The following is a 13,607-nucleotide window of genomic DNA, read 5'->3' as shown; positions in this document are numbered from 1 at the left end:
TGTACTGCGAAATGACGCTTCATCTTAGTAATGACAGTACTGGATGCTAGATTAAGAAGTAAGTCAGTCTTGAACCAATTGGGGTAAGAGTCTACTAACACCAAATAATGTTGACCATTCCACTCGGTGGCTACTGTCGACCAAGGTAGTTCTGAAATTTGGTTTAGTTGAAGTGGTTCCTTCTGTTGATGTGGCTTCGTACTATTACACATGGAACAAGATGAAAGTGCTCTCTCAATGTCTAGTGACACAGAAGGCCAAAATACTAGCTGTCTCACTCTTCTTTTGGTAGAATTGGTTCCTGGGTGACCACGATACAAGATAGTAATGTACTCTTGTTGCAAGGACTTTGGAACAATTACTTCTGGCCCTTCCATAATCATACCTTTGTCAGACAAAATCTCATCTCTGTATGGAAAATAAGCTTGCACTTCTTGAAGTGAACTATACTGTTTTGACAGCCATTCTTGATTAACAAAATGGTTGAGTTTTTGTAAAACTGGATCTGTGTCTGTGTGATCTCTCAGTTCATAAAGACGTGGAAGAAAAAGTTCTCACTTCCATGACTTCAAACTCAAGGTTCTCATCCTTGTGATATTCAGTGGTGTTTCTGGGTGATCTGCATAATATAAAATAATTCCACCATGTAGATAAAGCCAGTGTAGTAAAAAATCAAGTAAAATAAAACAAAATGTAAAGTAAACCAGCACCACAACACTCGATATTTAAACAGCCTGAAATTGATTACAGCTTATTAGTACTAGACTTTCACCAATACAGGCTTCTTCGGACAAACAGTCAGCTGATTTAAAACACATGACTTAAATATAAAAAGGAAAAGGTCATGTGACTTCACCTTTAAAGAGGCAACACACAAAAAAATACATAGATCAATATACACATAATAAAAATACTAAAAAATACAAATGTCTGCATTATTGTAACCAAAAACCATATGTTAAAACTTACATCTATCTGTATATCAAACTTGTTTAATTTTATTCTGTTTGTCTTTCAGAACTGGCTTTATTGTCACGCTTTCATTGAAACCAGGTGGACAGTGTGTTTTAAAACACATTATCCACTTATTTTCAATCATTTCTATGTGGTTCTTCAGGTCACCTAAGCTTTCCTGTATATTTTATAAAATGAAAAAGCAAAATTTGTGAGATATGGCTGTTTGTTTAATATGCCTGTATAGTGCATTTGTGTCTAGCTGCCTTCTTATGTCAGATATATGCTCACAAATTCCTTCTTTGAACCTTTTATTTGTTTACCTATATAGAAGGCACTACAGTTCAGCCATTTTGCCATGTATATTATGTTTTTAGTATTACATGTCCCGTGGCATCTAAGATGGAATTGTTTTAGACTAACTGGTTGCTTTAAAGTTGTTTCTGTAGAGATATACCTGCAGTACTGACAACTGTTGCAGTTTTGGGTTTCATATTTGGATATAGATGCTGTGTTTATATACTTCTCCTGTTCCTTATAACATAAGATGTTTTTTAAATTTCTAGATTTTTTTATATCCAAAGGTAAGCTTATCTACTCCTATGTCTTTAAAATAGGAAGAACCACACAGAAGTTATTGAAAATAAGTGGATAATATGTTTTAAAGCACACTGTCCACCTTGTCTCAATGAAAGTGCGACAATAAATTCCTAGTACGAGTAAAGTATTGATTGATGTATTTTTTTGTATGTGTTACCACTTTAAAGGTGAAGTCACATGATCGTTTCCTTCTTGTATTTAAGTCATATGTTTTAAATCAGCTGACTATTTGCCCAAAGAAGCCTGTATTGATGAAAGTCTAGTACTAGCAAGCAATAATAAATTTTCTGCTGTTTAAGTATCGAGTGTCGTGGTGCCGATTTACTTTACATTTTGTTTTATTTTCCTCAATCTGGATAATGCATCAGTAAGATAAAGGAGTTTGCTTTTCTTGTAGACAAGATTGAAATTATACTTTTGCAATCTCAGCATCATATGTTGCGGTCTGGCTGGAGCTGAATGCATAGGCTTTCTTAAGATAGTGACTAGAAGTTGGTGGTCTGTTTCAATCTGGATAGGTCTACCATAAATATAATCATGGAACTTCAAACATGCAAACACAATTGCCAAAAGCTCCTTCTCAATCTGGGCATACTGCATTTCAGTTTGGGTAAGAGTTCTCAATGCATAGGCAACAGATTTATCCTGTTGTAGTATGACTGCACCAAGACCAACTTTTGAAGCATCACAGGGAAGTGTTACTGGTTTGTGAACATCATAGTATCTGAGAGTTGGTCAACTAGCAATTCTCGGTTTCAGGACATCAAATGCTCTTTGGTGTTGCTCTAACCAAGACCATGATACATCTTTATGTATCAGCTCTCTAAGCGGTGCTAAAAGTTGGCTTAAGTCTGAAATGGACTTGCCTATGTAGTTGAACATGCCAAGAAAAGGTTGCAGGGCTTGAACATTGTCTGGAGCTGGCATTTCGAGAATGGCTGTTTGCTTTGAAGGGTCTGGTTTTAGCCTTGTACTAGTAAATAAATGACCAACATAAGCAACTTCTTGTAGCCTGAATTTGCACTTCTGTGGACTGAGCTTAAGATTCACTTGACGTGCTCTTTCTAGAAGTTTTCTGAGGTTTCTGTCATGTTCGGCTTCACCATTAACTCCTACTAGTATGTCGTCTAAGGATGTTGTTGTTGTTGTTTGTCTTTCGACTTTTCCCGGTAAGGGGTCACCACAGCGGAACTCTGGTCTGCTAATGATTGGCATTAAATTTTTACGAAACGCTGAGGTGCCAGCTCGATGCCCAACCTTCAATGAAGGCACACCCATTTATGCACGCATGTCTTTCGAATGCTACCAAACCGCAGGGAGGACATGCAGACTCCACACAGAAGGCATTCCCAAGCCATGCCGAGAATCGAATGGGCAAACCTCTTGCTGTGAGGTAACAACGCTACCGCCATACCACTGTGGCTTAAAACGATAGCCAGAAAAAATTTGCTCCCTTGCACATTGAAAGACTTCATTTGCAGAATTTATCCCAAATAGAATTCTCAAAAATCTGTACCTGCCAAACAGAGTACTGAAAGTAGTGAGCAACAAGGATTTCTTGTCAAGCTGAATTTGCCAAAATGAACTTTTTGCATCTAAGATAGAAAAAAAACAGTGGCATTTGGCATCAAGGATGCGACTTCTTTGACTGTGTGCATTGGATGATGAGGTATTTTTAGTGCTTTGTTCAAATCTCATGAGTCAATACATATTCTAATGTCATCTGAGCTTTTCTTATGAGCTACCACCATGGAAGATACCCATTCAGTTGGAATTGCAACTGGAGAAATCACACCCTGTCTCACCATTTTATCTAGCTCGGCTTTGACTCTGTCTTGCATGGCTACTGGAACATTATGAGCTGGCCTGATAACTGGACTGACCTTTGGGTCTAACTTCATTGAGTACACAACTGGAAGCTTGCCTAATTTATCTTCGAAAAGATCAGCATAGGTAGAAAAAATATTCTGGGTGAAATTAGAAGTGGTCTTTTAAGCTAACTTGGGGACTTCCTAATTAATTGAAAACAGTCCCATTTTCAAACTGTTTCTGATCCCTAATAATGACTGGACATGCCTCTTGACCACATAGAATAACAAGTCGTAGCTTCTTCCAGCAGAGTAACATGAAAGCACTAGTGAGCCTTCAGTCTGAATTTCTTCACCACCATAAGCAACAAGCTTTGCACACCTTGCCAAATCTAGCCTTTCACTATGACACACTCTAGCAAATGTTTCTGCTGACATAACATTGTACTTGGAACCTGTATCAACTTTGAGCTCTATGGGTTTGCCATTTATCTGAACAGTGAAAAATACTTCCTTCTTTGCCCTTAAATCTACTACATTAACTGTTTCATGAAGCACTGACACACCATCCACATAAAGAGTAGGGTTGCAGCTTTCTAATTGATCAACTCATTTCTTAAAATGCTCCCTCTTAATAAAAGAATGCGGGCCTTTTGATTTACAAAACCCTTTGAAATGCTTCCACTTATTGCATTTGTGGTATTACTGACCAAAAGCTAAACATTTTTCACTTTTAGATTTATGACTTCCACCTCAATTATGACAGTTGCCAATGAAACTAGTTTGGGGCCCATGCTTTGAGTTTGCTGACTCACTCTTATGCTTCACTGAGACTATGCAAACTCTGGAATTTGATGGAAAGTTCAGGGGTTTACCAGTAAGTACTGCAGGACTACAGTTGCTGCTATGTGCTTGTGCCTGTTTCTTTTAACTATGTGCTGCATATTATCAACATGAGCTTTATCACCTCACGAAGCAAAATCTTTCTCACAACATCATCTTTAATACCACACACATCTGTCTTTTATCAGCTCGTCCCTTAAATCACCAAATCTGCATGTTTTAGCCTTGTTTCTCAGGTCTGCAGAAGTTTCACCAGGCTTTTGATCTCTTGTATAAAATAAGTGCCTTTCCACTGTAACATTTGTCAGGGGCCTACACATTTGTCTAAACATGTCTAAACATATGTTTTAAGCACTCTGGGTCCTCCCTTGACTCAGCCAGTACAACAATATGATGTTTTTCCCTCTCCTGTATAGATAGCAGGTGCATACACAAATGAATGCTCCCTTTCAATGGTTTCTGACCCAGCTAAATTAAGTAGAATAAATGCCTTTGTATGATCCTCTTTATCAGAAAATGCAGCCTGTATTAAAATGTTGTACTCTTGCTTAAACTCTCTCCAGATATCAGCAATATTACTGTCAAACACAAGAGCACTGGGTTTTCAAAATCCATCTGCCATGCCCACAAACACACTGAAAATATGGCACTTATAATTATGTACAAACAAACAGTTCTGTGAGCTTGTAATAAAATTCAAATGCACAATAAACTCTTCGAAATACTGTACTTTGCAAAATATGCTCTGAAATGGCTGTATTCTGCAAAATAACTTTACTGTAATACTGCACAAACATGCAAACATCGGATATCTTTGATTAATACGAAAAATATGGATTCACTAAGCGCATATTGAAAAATGTGGTTGTTTCCCCTTATTTTATTACTTTTATGTAATTCGGACTTTATTTCAAACATTTTCCATAGTAATTTGAATCATTATCGTACATATCGGTTTATGCGACTATAGTTTAGAATATGTATGCCTCATTTCATATTTTATAAATAAGAAATAGTGCTGAGCAAGTTTTACTATCTGAAATTTGTTTCTAACCTGTTTTGCGAAGTATACATACAGTAGGGAAGATTCACTCCTTTATATTCCTCCATTTCCAGCCAATTGCCTTAAGTCATTTTAGCCATGCCACCTCTAACATCATGTCCTTTGACATGCCACTTTTGGCACCATGTCGCGTGTCCTTCTGTAACATGGATGACAAGCTGTCAGGATATTTTGTTTAGATGCTTTACTACATAGAAACACATCAGGATTATAGTGTTAGATATACATATTTAGACATATATACTTCTGTTTAATTGAATATATATGTAGTAAAAATAATAGTGCATGTATACTTCTGTTTGCTAGTTAGATTAATATACACTTCTGTCTGCTATAATATATGTAGGATAATATAGTCAGTTAGATGCATACATTTCTGTTTGCTAAAATATATATTAAAGGGTTAAAATGTTCTTAGCTAAAAATCAAATAGAAATGGCATTAATCTGTAATGTAACATGAAACAGAACAGAAAGTACAGCTTAAAAAAGAATGCCGATAAGAATAACTCCTTAAAAAAAGGCATTCAGTTGTGTGTAACAGTGTTTGGTACAAGCTTCAAGGAGAATTACAGATAAGGAATTTCCTGAGACGCAGGTGCAAAGAATAAACAACTCCCTACCGGGTTGGAGGCAAGAACGACTCACTGAACTCTCACGTAACAGAACACAAAGTAGCTTAACAACAGAGTGCATGATATCAGAGAAATTCAGAATTCCAAAGGTATTAACAAGAGACTGTTTTCATGGACAGGATTCAAACTGCAGGAAAAAAAGTGTATATAAGGGCAGTAAAAATGTATTATGTTGGATGTGATTTCTTGTTAGATCTGAGTATTGGAGATGGAGATAATTTTTCATGCTGTCTCAAAAGCGTAACCTGAGACATTAAAGCTGTAAATTGTACAGTATTGTACATGTTGTCTGTTATATAGAAAAGGTATTTTATTAGTACTGCACATGATATACTGTTAAAAAGGTTAATAGTCTGCAAAGTTTAGTGCAGTGATCAGACTTTGGTTTTCTACAAGGCAGCAGCGATCAGCACAGACATCTGCATAGCTGCATTAAATAACTTTTCAAAGGTGAGCCTAGCCTGTACTTAAACACAGGGGTAGTGGTGCCTTGTATAAGGTCACTTCAGTAAAAGTGCAGTAACTAACATTTATGTACATGATGAAGTCCTGAATAGGAGCACTTCAGTTTGCAACAGTACAGTTTCTCAGACGTCTGAATCTGGAGTGAGACTGCTATGCAGGAAGTAAGCAGTACCATAAATCTCCAGGTTGGTGAATTCTCAGGTTGAAATCTGCAACTGCCAGCTTTGTTTCACCAGCTTTTCAAGTAACTTCAGAAGTTTTTCAACCATCTACGGCAACCAGACTGGCCATCTGAAGTCAACGTGGACTTTGATAAAAAAAATTTTGTGTGTTATATGACAGTATGAATGCCATTAATCAGGCTAGTAAAAAGTGCAAACAGCATATTAGCAAATGTAAAACCTTATTAGGGCAAGTTGACAGTCAGGAATTATAGCAATGGATTACATTTGACTGGTATCTTAAACAGAAACATGATTGGTATGCCAGTAAATGTTTATTGTGCAAGTCATATGAAACCGCTTTCTGTGTGCAATGTCATAAAAGTACAGTTCAGACTGTTGTTAACAGTAAACAACCAGATAAGGATCATACACTTGCATTATTTCCAGATGTTAAACAGTTATGTCCTGTCACCACATGTAAAATGTTAATTTCAGAGCTACAAGAACAGTCAAATCAGTTATTGACAGAATCTCCTGTACATCTTGTTACATCCTTTAGAAAAAAGTGCAATAAACCCACTGCACAGTACAAAATGGATAAGGACAGAGACGAGGTTCATGGTGAACTGACAGAAATTTTAAAAAACTTCTAAGAGACAGAGTGAGTTCAGAAAGTTTAGACAAGATATACAAACATTTGTTCAGAAGTGCATAAGAGCTTTAGAGTCAGCAAAACAGAATACTGAGAAATATCACACAGCCCATGCAGAATCACAAGACAACAAGAATCTGGTTTGTAAAGAATTAAAGCAACAGCAATTAAAAAAAATTGGCTACACTGACAAAAAATAACTTACAATATTCTACATTTTGAAAATGGTTAGCATACACAGCAGTATCTACAAATAATTCCCAAATGTTTTAAAACGTTCATTCAGTTAAAGCAAAACACTTATCAGTTAAACAATAAAGTAAGATGTATAACACTGTTCTTATGACATACACCTAGGGACAGCCTCTCATAGCTAAGCTGTTAGATAATTTCAAAATCACCATTTCAAATAACAGAACAGTTCTAGTGCATAGAAATCAAATGAGAGTAATCAAAAGCAGTAAAGAGACATGAAGTCACAAAACTGACATAGATGTGTTTTCTTTTTGCCTAAAGTTCATTTGTTTAAAATGCACAAGAGCAAAAGACAGACAACAGCAAATGTAAAAAATGTAAATATCATTAGTTTTACGTGTGTGTTAGTTAAGCCAATATCTTAGTAGTAATAGTAATCCTGCTCAGGTTCAGACATTTGGTGTATGTGCTTTGGCTGAGGCCATGGTGCGAAGCTACCATCTGTGGGATTATGACTGAACGCCTCTAAGTCAGAATCCCGCCTAAACGTAATGATACCGCAGCGCCGCGGATCTCCGGTTGACATGAAGTCACAAAACTGACATAGATGTGTTTTCTTTTTGCCTAAAGTTCATTTGTTTAAAATGCACAAGAGCAAAAGGCAGACAACAGCAAATGTAAAAAATGTAAATATCATTAGTTTTACGTGTGTGTTAGTTAAGCCAATATCTTTTTTTTTTTACAGTATTTTGTAATTGTATAATAGCACCAAGAGTAGCAGAGAACTTGGCAAAAAAGATATACAAATGTAATACTACTAATATAAATTTGTACTGAGTACATAATGCTACAAATAAAACCCAAGTTTAAAATGCATGCATAGTTATGCAAATTACAAATACTTATTATAATTCTAAGTGTTTTACAACTACATTCTAATATCAAGTTGCAAGTGTATTAACAGATGACTGAAGGTAAAGAAAGTGCTGAAGGGGTTGAAGGATGTAGTATGGTCTACAGAGTCTGGAATGCCCAGAAAGTTAAAAACAAGATATTTTGTTTTATGTGAGCTCAGATCTTTCCAGGCTAGAATATGTAGTTACAAGAAATGTTGGGGAGATAAAATGTAACTGGTAGTGAAATTTACAAGGCTGAAAACAAGACTGGTTGCCAGGCCAGGTGGCTTGCATTTGTCTAAAACATTATTGTTACTAAAACATAATTGTTAAGTGTTTACGTGCAGCACTAAGCAAAAAGCACAAGAGTATGTAGAGACCATATTTGGTAATTATAATAAAACATCACAAACGTGCATGCGTGTCATTAATAATCTGTTTGCAGGTAAATGCTAAAAGTAAAAAAAGCCTCAGTTATACCGAGTACAGCCAGAAATGGGCCACAGTATGCAGTTCAAATAAATTATGCAGGTCCCTTGACAACAAAAGGGGAGGGTACAAATACCTACTAGTAGTAGTGGAGGCAATTCCTATTAAAACTATGACAGGAAAGGCAACAGCAAAAGCTTTATGATCTGTTTTGTTTAGAAAAAAGTGTCACAGTCTGGGTAACAGCCAGAGGGCAGACATACATTTAATTCTCACAGCATAAAGCAAATAAACATTACTGCAATAAAATGCTGCATACTACAGGGAAAAGGGCACTCTTTCAATTCTACACTGACAGTACTGCAAAAGGGACCAAAATAAAGGTACAATAAAAAACATATTGGTCTGTGTTAATGATTCAGTAATTATTAAAAAAAAAATCATGCCTTTTTATTGTCATTAAGTAATTAGGGTACCATCAACATGTATGGTAGTGAGACAAAAATACCAGAAATTTCAACGTTCTGGTTTAAAAGCCCACATTTGCATGGGTTTGCGCTTGTTTAAGCTCTGTGCAGCAATGCCAAGCTGACGTAAACTATTACTGGTGCCAGAAAGTCTGCTCTTCAGTTTTTCCCTTAGATCTTGCTAGTTCTTTCTCTCTTGCACTTCAAATAGCCTAATCGCTTTGCACTTAAACAGGTTTTTGTAGCTATTATTGTAGCACACCTAAGTGCCATCAGCACTTGTCATTCTTCACGGAAATAGCTCCAGTACTTAGTAGTTATGACCACCCCTCCTGGCACGATTAAAGGGCAGTTCCCTGTGCTTTCTCCTATAAACATGGTGCACTTGGGAATTCTGAGGCAATGTAGCAACTGCCTTATGTACACAGACAGCCCTCTCCTCTTACCTCCCAACACTCAGACTTGTGAGAGATGTACTTATATCATCAAATTGGAAGCAGTGAACTCTCCAGCCAAGACTGGACTAGCTGGTCAAGAGGAGCAGGTCAACACCTGCACCACACCACATGGAACACATAGCCCTCCAGGACACCCACTGTCACAGCTCTCATATAAAAACACAAACCACACACCCACCTTCGCGGAGGTTCTCAGTAGAAACTTACCCAAACAGCAGAGACCTCCAAGACAGAAATACACTCGACCACCACAACACAGCACAAACCATAGGACATGAAGCTCATCTCCACAGTGTGTCCCTCAACCTAAGCCCCTAAGGCTAAACACCTTGCCCAATACACTAAATATAGGTGACTCAACAGTGAGGCCACAGATGTCTCACTCACTAGGCTGAATAAGGAGAAGGTAACAGTCAGCTGTCTATCAGTTGCCAGAATCCGACATATAACACACACACTCAGATCACTCCACAACAAGTACAAGTATGACTCTGTCATTGTCCATGTGGGTACGAATGACTTGAGAAGCACCTCCCTGGACTACATGAAAAGAGACATGGTGGAGCTCTCAGATTATGTGACCCAGGCTGGTATGACACTAGCCCTGAGCAGTATCCTACCATCACCCAGAATTATACTGCAGTACAAACAAAAAATTATTGACTTCAACAATTGGCTAGGTTTCTGGTGTGATTCTAAGGGGAGCCAATATATGTCTGCTTGGGATGACATGATTGACAGACCTCAATGCTTTGCCAGAGATGGCCTGCATCTATCACCCCTGGGTTCCGGGTACTGGCTAAGGCTCTTGCCACCCCTATAGTGCCTTTTTTAAGCAGTGTTCCAAAAACCAAATTACCACCATAACAGCTATAAATAAATGCAATCTGGGGGTCATGCTGCTCAATGCTAGAAGTCTGAATCTCAATGCACTTGCTCGAAGCACACTCAAAATGACTGGTGTTGAAATCATGGCCTTAAGCTTAATACCAAAAAATGTGTCATCATCCCCTTTGGTAAAAACTCAGTTCCCACTAATTACTACATCGATGGGAGCCCGATGAACACTGAAGGTGTTATAAGAGATCAGGGGACACAGGTTTACAGCAACCTCTACTTCAACCATCACATTGCCAATGTGGTCAGAAAGCCCTTCTATGTGGCACATCTCATTACCAAGGATTTTGCATCCAGGAAGAAAGAGGTCATCATCTCTCTCTACTCTTCCATCACTAGACCAATCATCGAGTATAATGCCCCATTTGGCATGCACATCACTAGACACCTGCAACAGCTGGAGAGGTCATAGAAGTACCTTACAAAGAGGATCCTAGGCATTAAACACATGTCCTACATAGACAGACTCAAAAGACTCCAGCTATTCACTGTCTCATATCGCCTACTTAGAGGTGATCTCTGTGTGACTTACAAAGCCATGTCTGACCCAGCTCTGTTAGAAATGCTACATCTAAAGAAATCCCAATCCCTCCGCACCACATGCTCCAGAGACTTCAATCTCATTATCACAATCAACAGAACATGCTGGAGGGACAGATTCATAACTCAGAGACTGTCCATGCTCTGGAATAGACCTCTCATACATGTTAAGCAGAGCACTTCACTGTCCCTCTTCAAGAGAAATCTTGATGAGTGGATGGGTAATAGAAAGTTCACCCCGGGGATCACTCCAGTGGCTGTACTTGATAGAGGCACTGGGAACTAACGTTGGTTGGCACAATGCCAGGGCACTTCTATGAGCTAGGCTTGTAAAGGCTCCAGTGCCATTAGCCTAGTACACACCTATGAACCTATGTTTCAGTAATGTTTAATTAGCAAGCTTCAGTTTAATACTAAGTTTATAAACTGGACTGAGTGTACATTACAACCTATGTATGTACAAATGCAAAAACATTCTGTACAAGTAAGCGTATGCTGTATAGTAAATGGTTTAATATGCAAAGAGCATTCTTTAGAGTATAGGGCTGCAGTGCCTTTGCAGTAATATCCACAAGCATTGTCAATAAATCACTGTATAAAGTATCACTGTATAAAGTCATATTCAGCAATTGCAAGATACAGCTCATAACTAGCGGGACATTTTTACAGAATGGTCTTCAAAAGAAAGAAGTTGTTAAACTGGATTATACATCCAGTTCTAATAGCAATGCTTGTTATCATTGTGCTAACAATATGGAATTGTGTGTTAACTTGCTCTATCAAAAAAAAACTGAAGGTTTTGTTTCCCAATGTGTTTTTAGTTAGCAGTAATGGGAATTATGACCTAACCAAAGAGTATATACCAATGTAGGCTGTTTTGTTTTTTAAAACAAAAAAGCGAAAACTGCTATATATATATATATATATATATATATATATATATATATATATATATATACATATATTTTATATATATATATATATATATATATAGGTTTACCATCAGAAGGTTGAACCAAACCCCATTGAATGATGGGATCATAGACCGACTTCCACGAAATGACATTGTCAAAATATGACTTGACGCAAACCTCGGAACGGGCTTTAACATGGGTCGAGATAGGGGAGAAATTCATACTTCGACAATGTCGGGTTCGACATCGTTCAGCCTCCGGACTTCAACTGAAATATATATTATATATATATATATATATATATATATATATATATATATATATTTAGACATATATACTTTTGTTCAATTGAATATGTAGTAAAAATAATAGTGCATGTACACTTCTGTTTGCTAGTTAAATGCATATACACTTCTGTCTGCTAGAATATATGTAGGATAATATAGTCAGTTAGATGTATACATTTCTGTTTGCTAAAACATATATTAAAGGGTTAAACTGTTCTTAGCTAAAAATCAAATAAAAACGGCATCCATCTGTAATGTAACATGAAACAGAACAGAAAGTAGAGCTTAAGAAAGAATGCTGATAAGAATAACTCCTTAAAAAGCCATTCGGTTGTGTGTAGCAGTGTTTGGTACAAGCTTCAAGGAGAATTACAGATAAGGAATTTCCTGAGACACAGGTGCAAAGAATAAACAACTTCCTAACAGGTTATAGGCAAGGACGACTTACTGAACTGTCATGTGTGCATTGTTTGCAGCTGCACATACTGCATGCTGTGGAAATTGATGTGTATGATTCTGGAACATAATTACTAAATATATGTTGTTCCATATGTGTTCACCTACTCCTAGGGTCCACTAATCAACCAGATTCTTGCCCACAAACAAGTAGATGGGTCAGCATATCTGAACTTGCCATACAAGCCCCTAAGGCAACATCTGTAGCAGTGGCAACTGGATACTACTGAGAAGGCTGACACTAGGTTCATACACGCTATAAGATAAATCCATCTATCAATGTGATCTCTATCTCTCTCTCTCTCCCTCTCTCACACACACACACACACACACACACACACACACACACACACACACACACACACACACACACACACACACACACGTGTATCCATGCATGCCCACACAAACTTATAAAGTCAAACTTTAGGTAGACTGGATTGCAGAGTCCAGCCTGTATCACCAACAAGTAGCAGTATTTTCTCTGGGGTGGTTCAGAACATTCAGAAAGTAAGGTATGCACATCTAAGGTCACCAGCTATATCTATGTCATTTGCTGATGTGTCAAAGCAGTCGCACAGTGCTGCAGTATAGTCTTGTGTTGTGCAGATGACACTTAAATAATGTGCATATCCATTGCCAGGGCACATGCTACTAGCCACCCCAGGAGCCATGTTATGTGCATAGTGTGGGCTGTATAAAAGTATACAACATCAGTGCTGTAGACATACTGTAATATGGCTCATTTCTACAACATATCATCCATTAGTTGTACTGAGTCGTTGTAGCCCTGTCCACCTTGCTGCATGACACTGCTCATGCTAATATATTTTAGCTGTAGAGCAGTATGGGAAACTAACACAGCCTATGAAAGAAATGCAACTT

Source organism: Protopterus annectens, chromosome 5.part0 (assembly GCF_019279795.1).
Source record: "Protopterus annectens isolate FY-2018-M chromosome 5.part0, PAN1.0, whole genome shotgun sequence".
NCBI lineage: Eukaryota > Metazoa > Chordata > Ceratodontiformes > Protopteridae > Protopterus > Protopterus annectens.
This window is presented reverse-complemented; position numbering follows the sequence as displayed.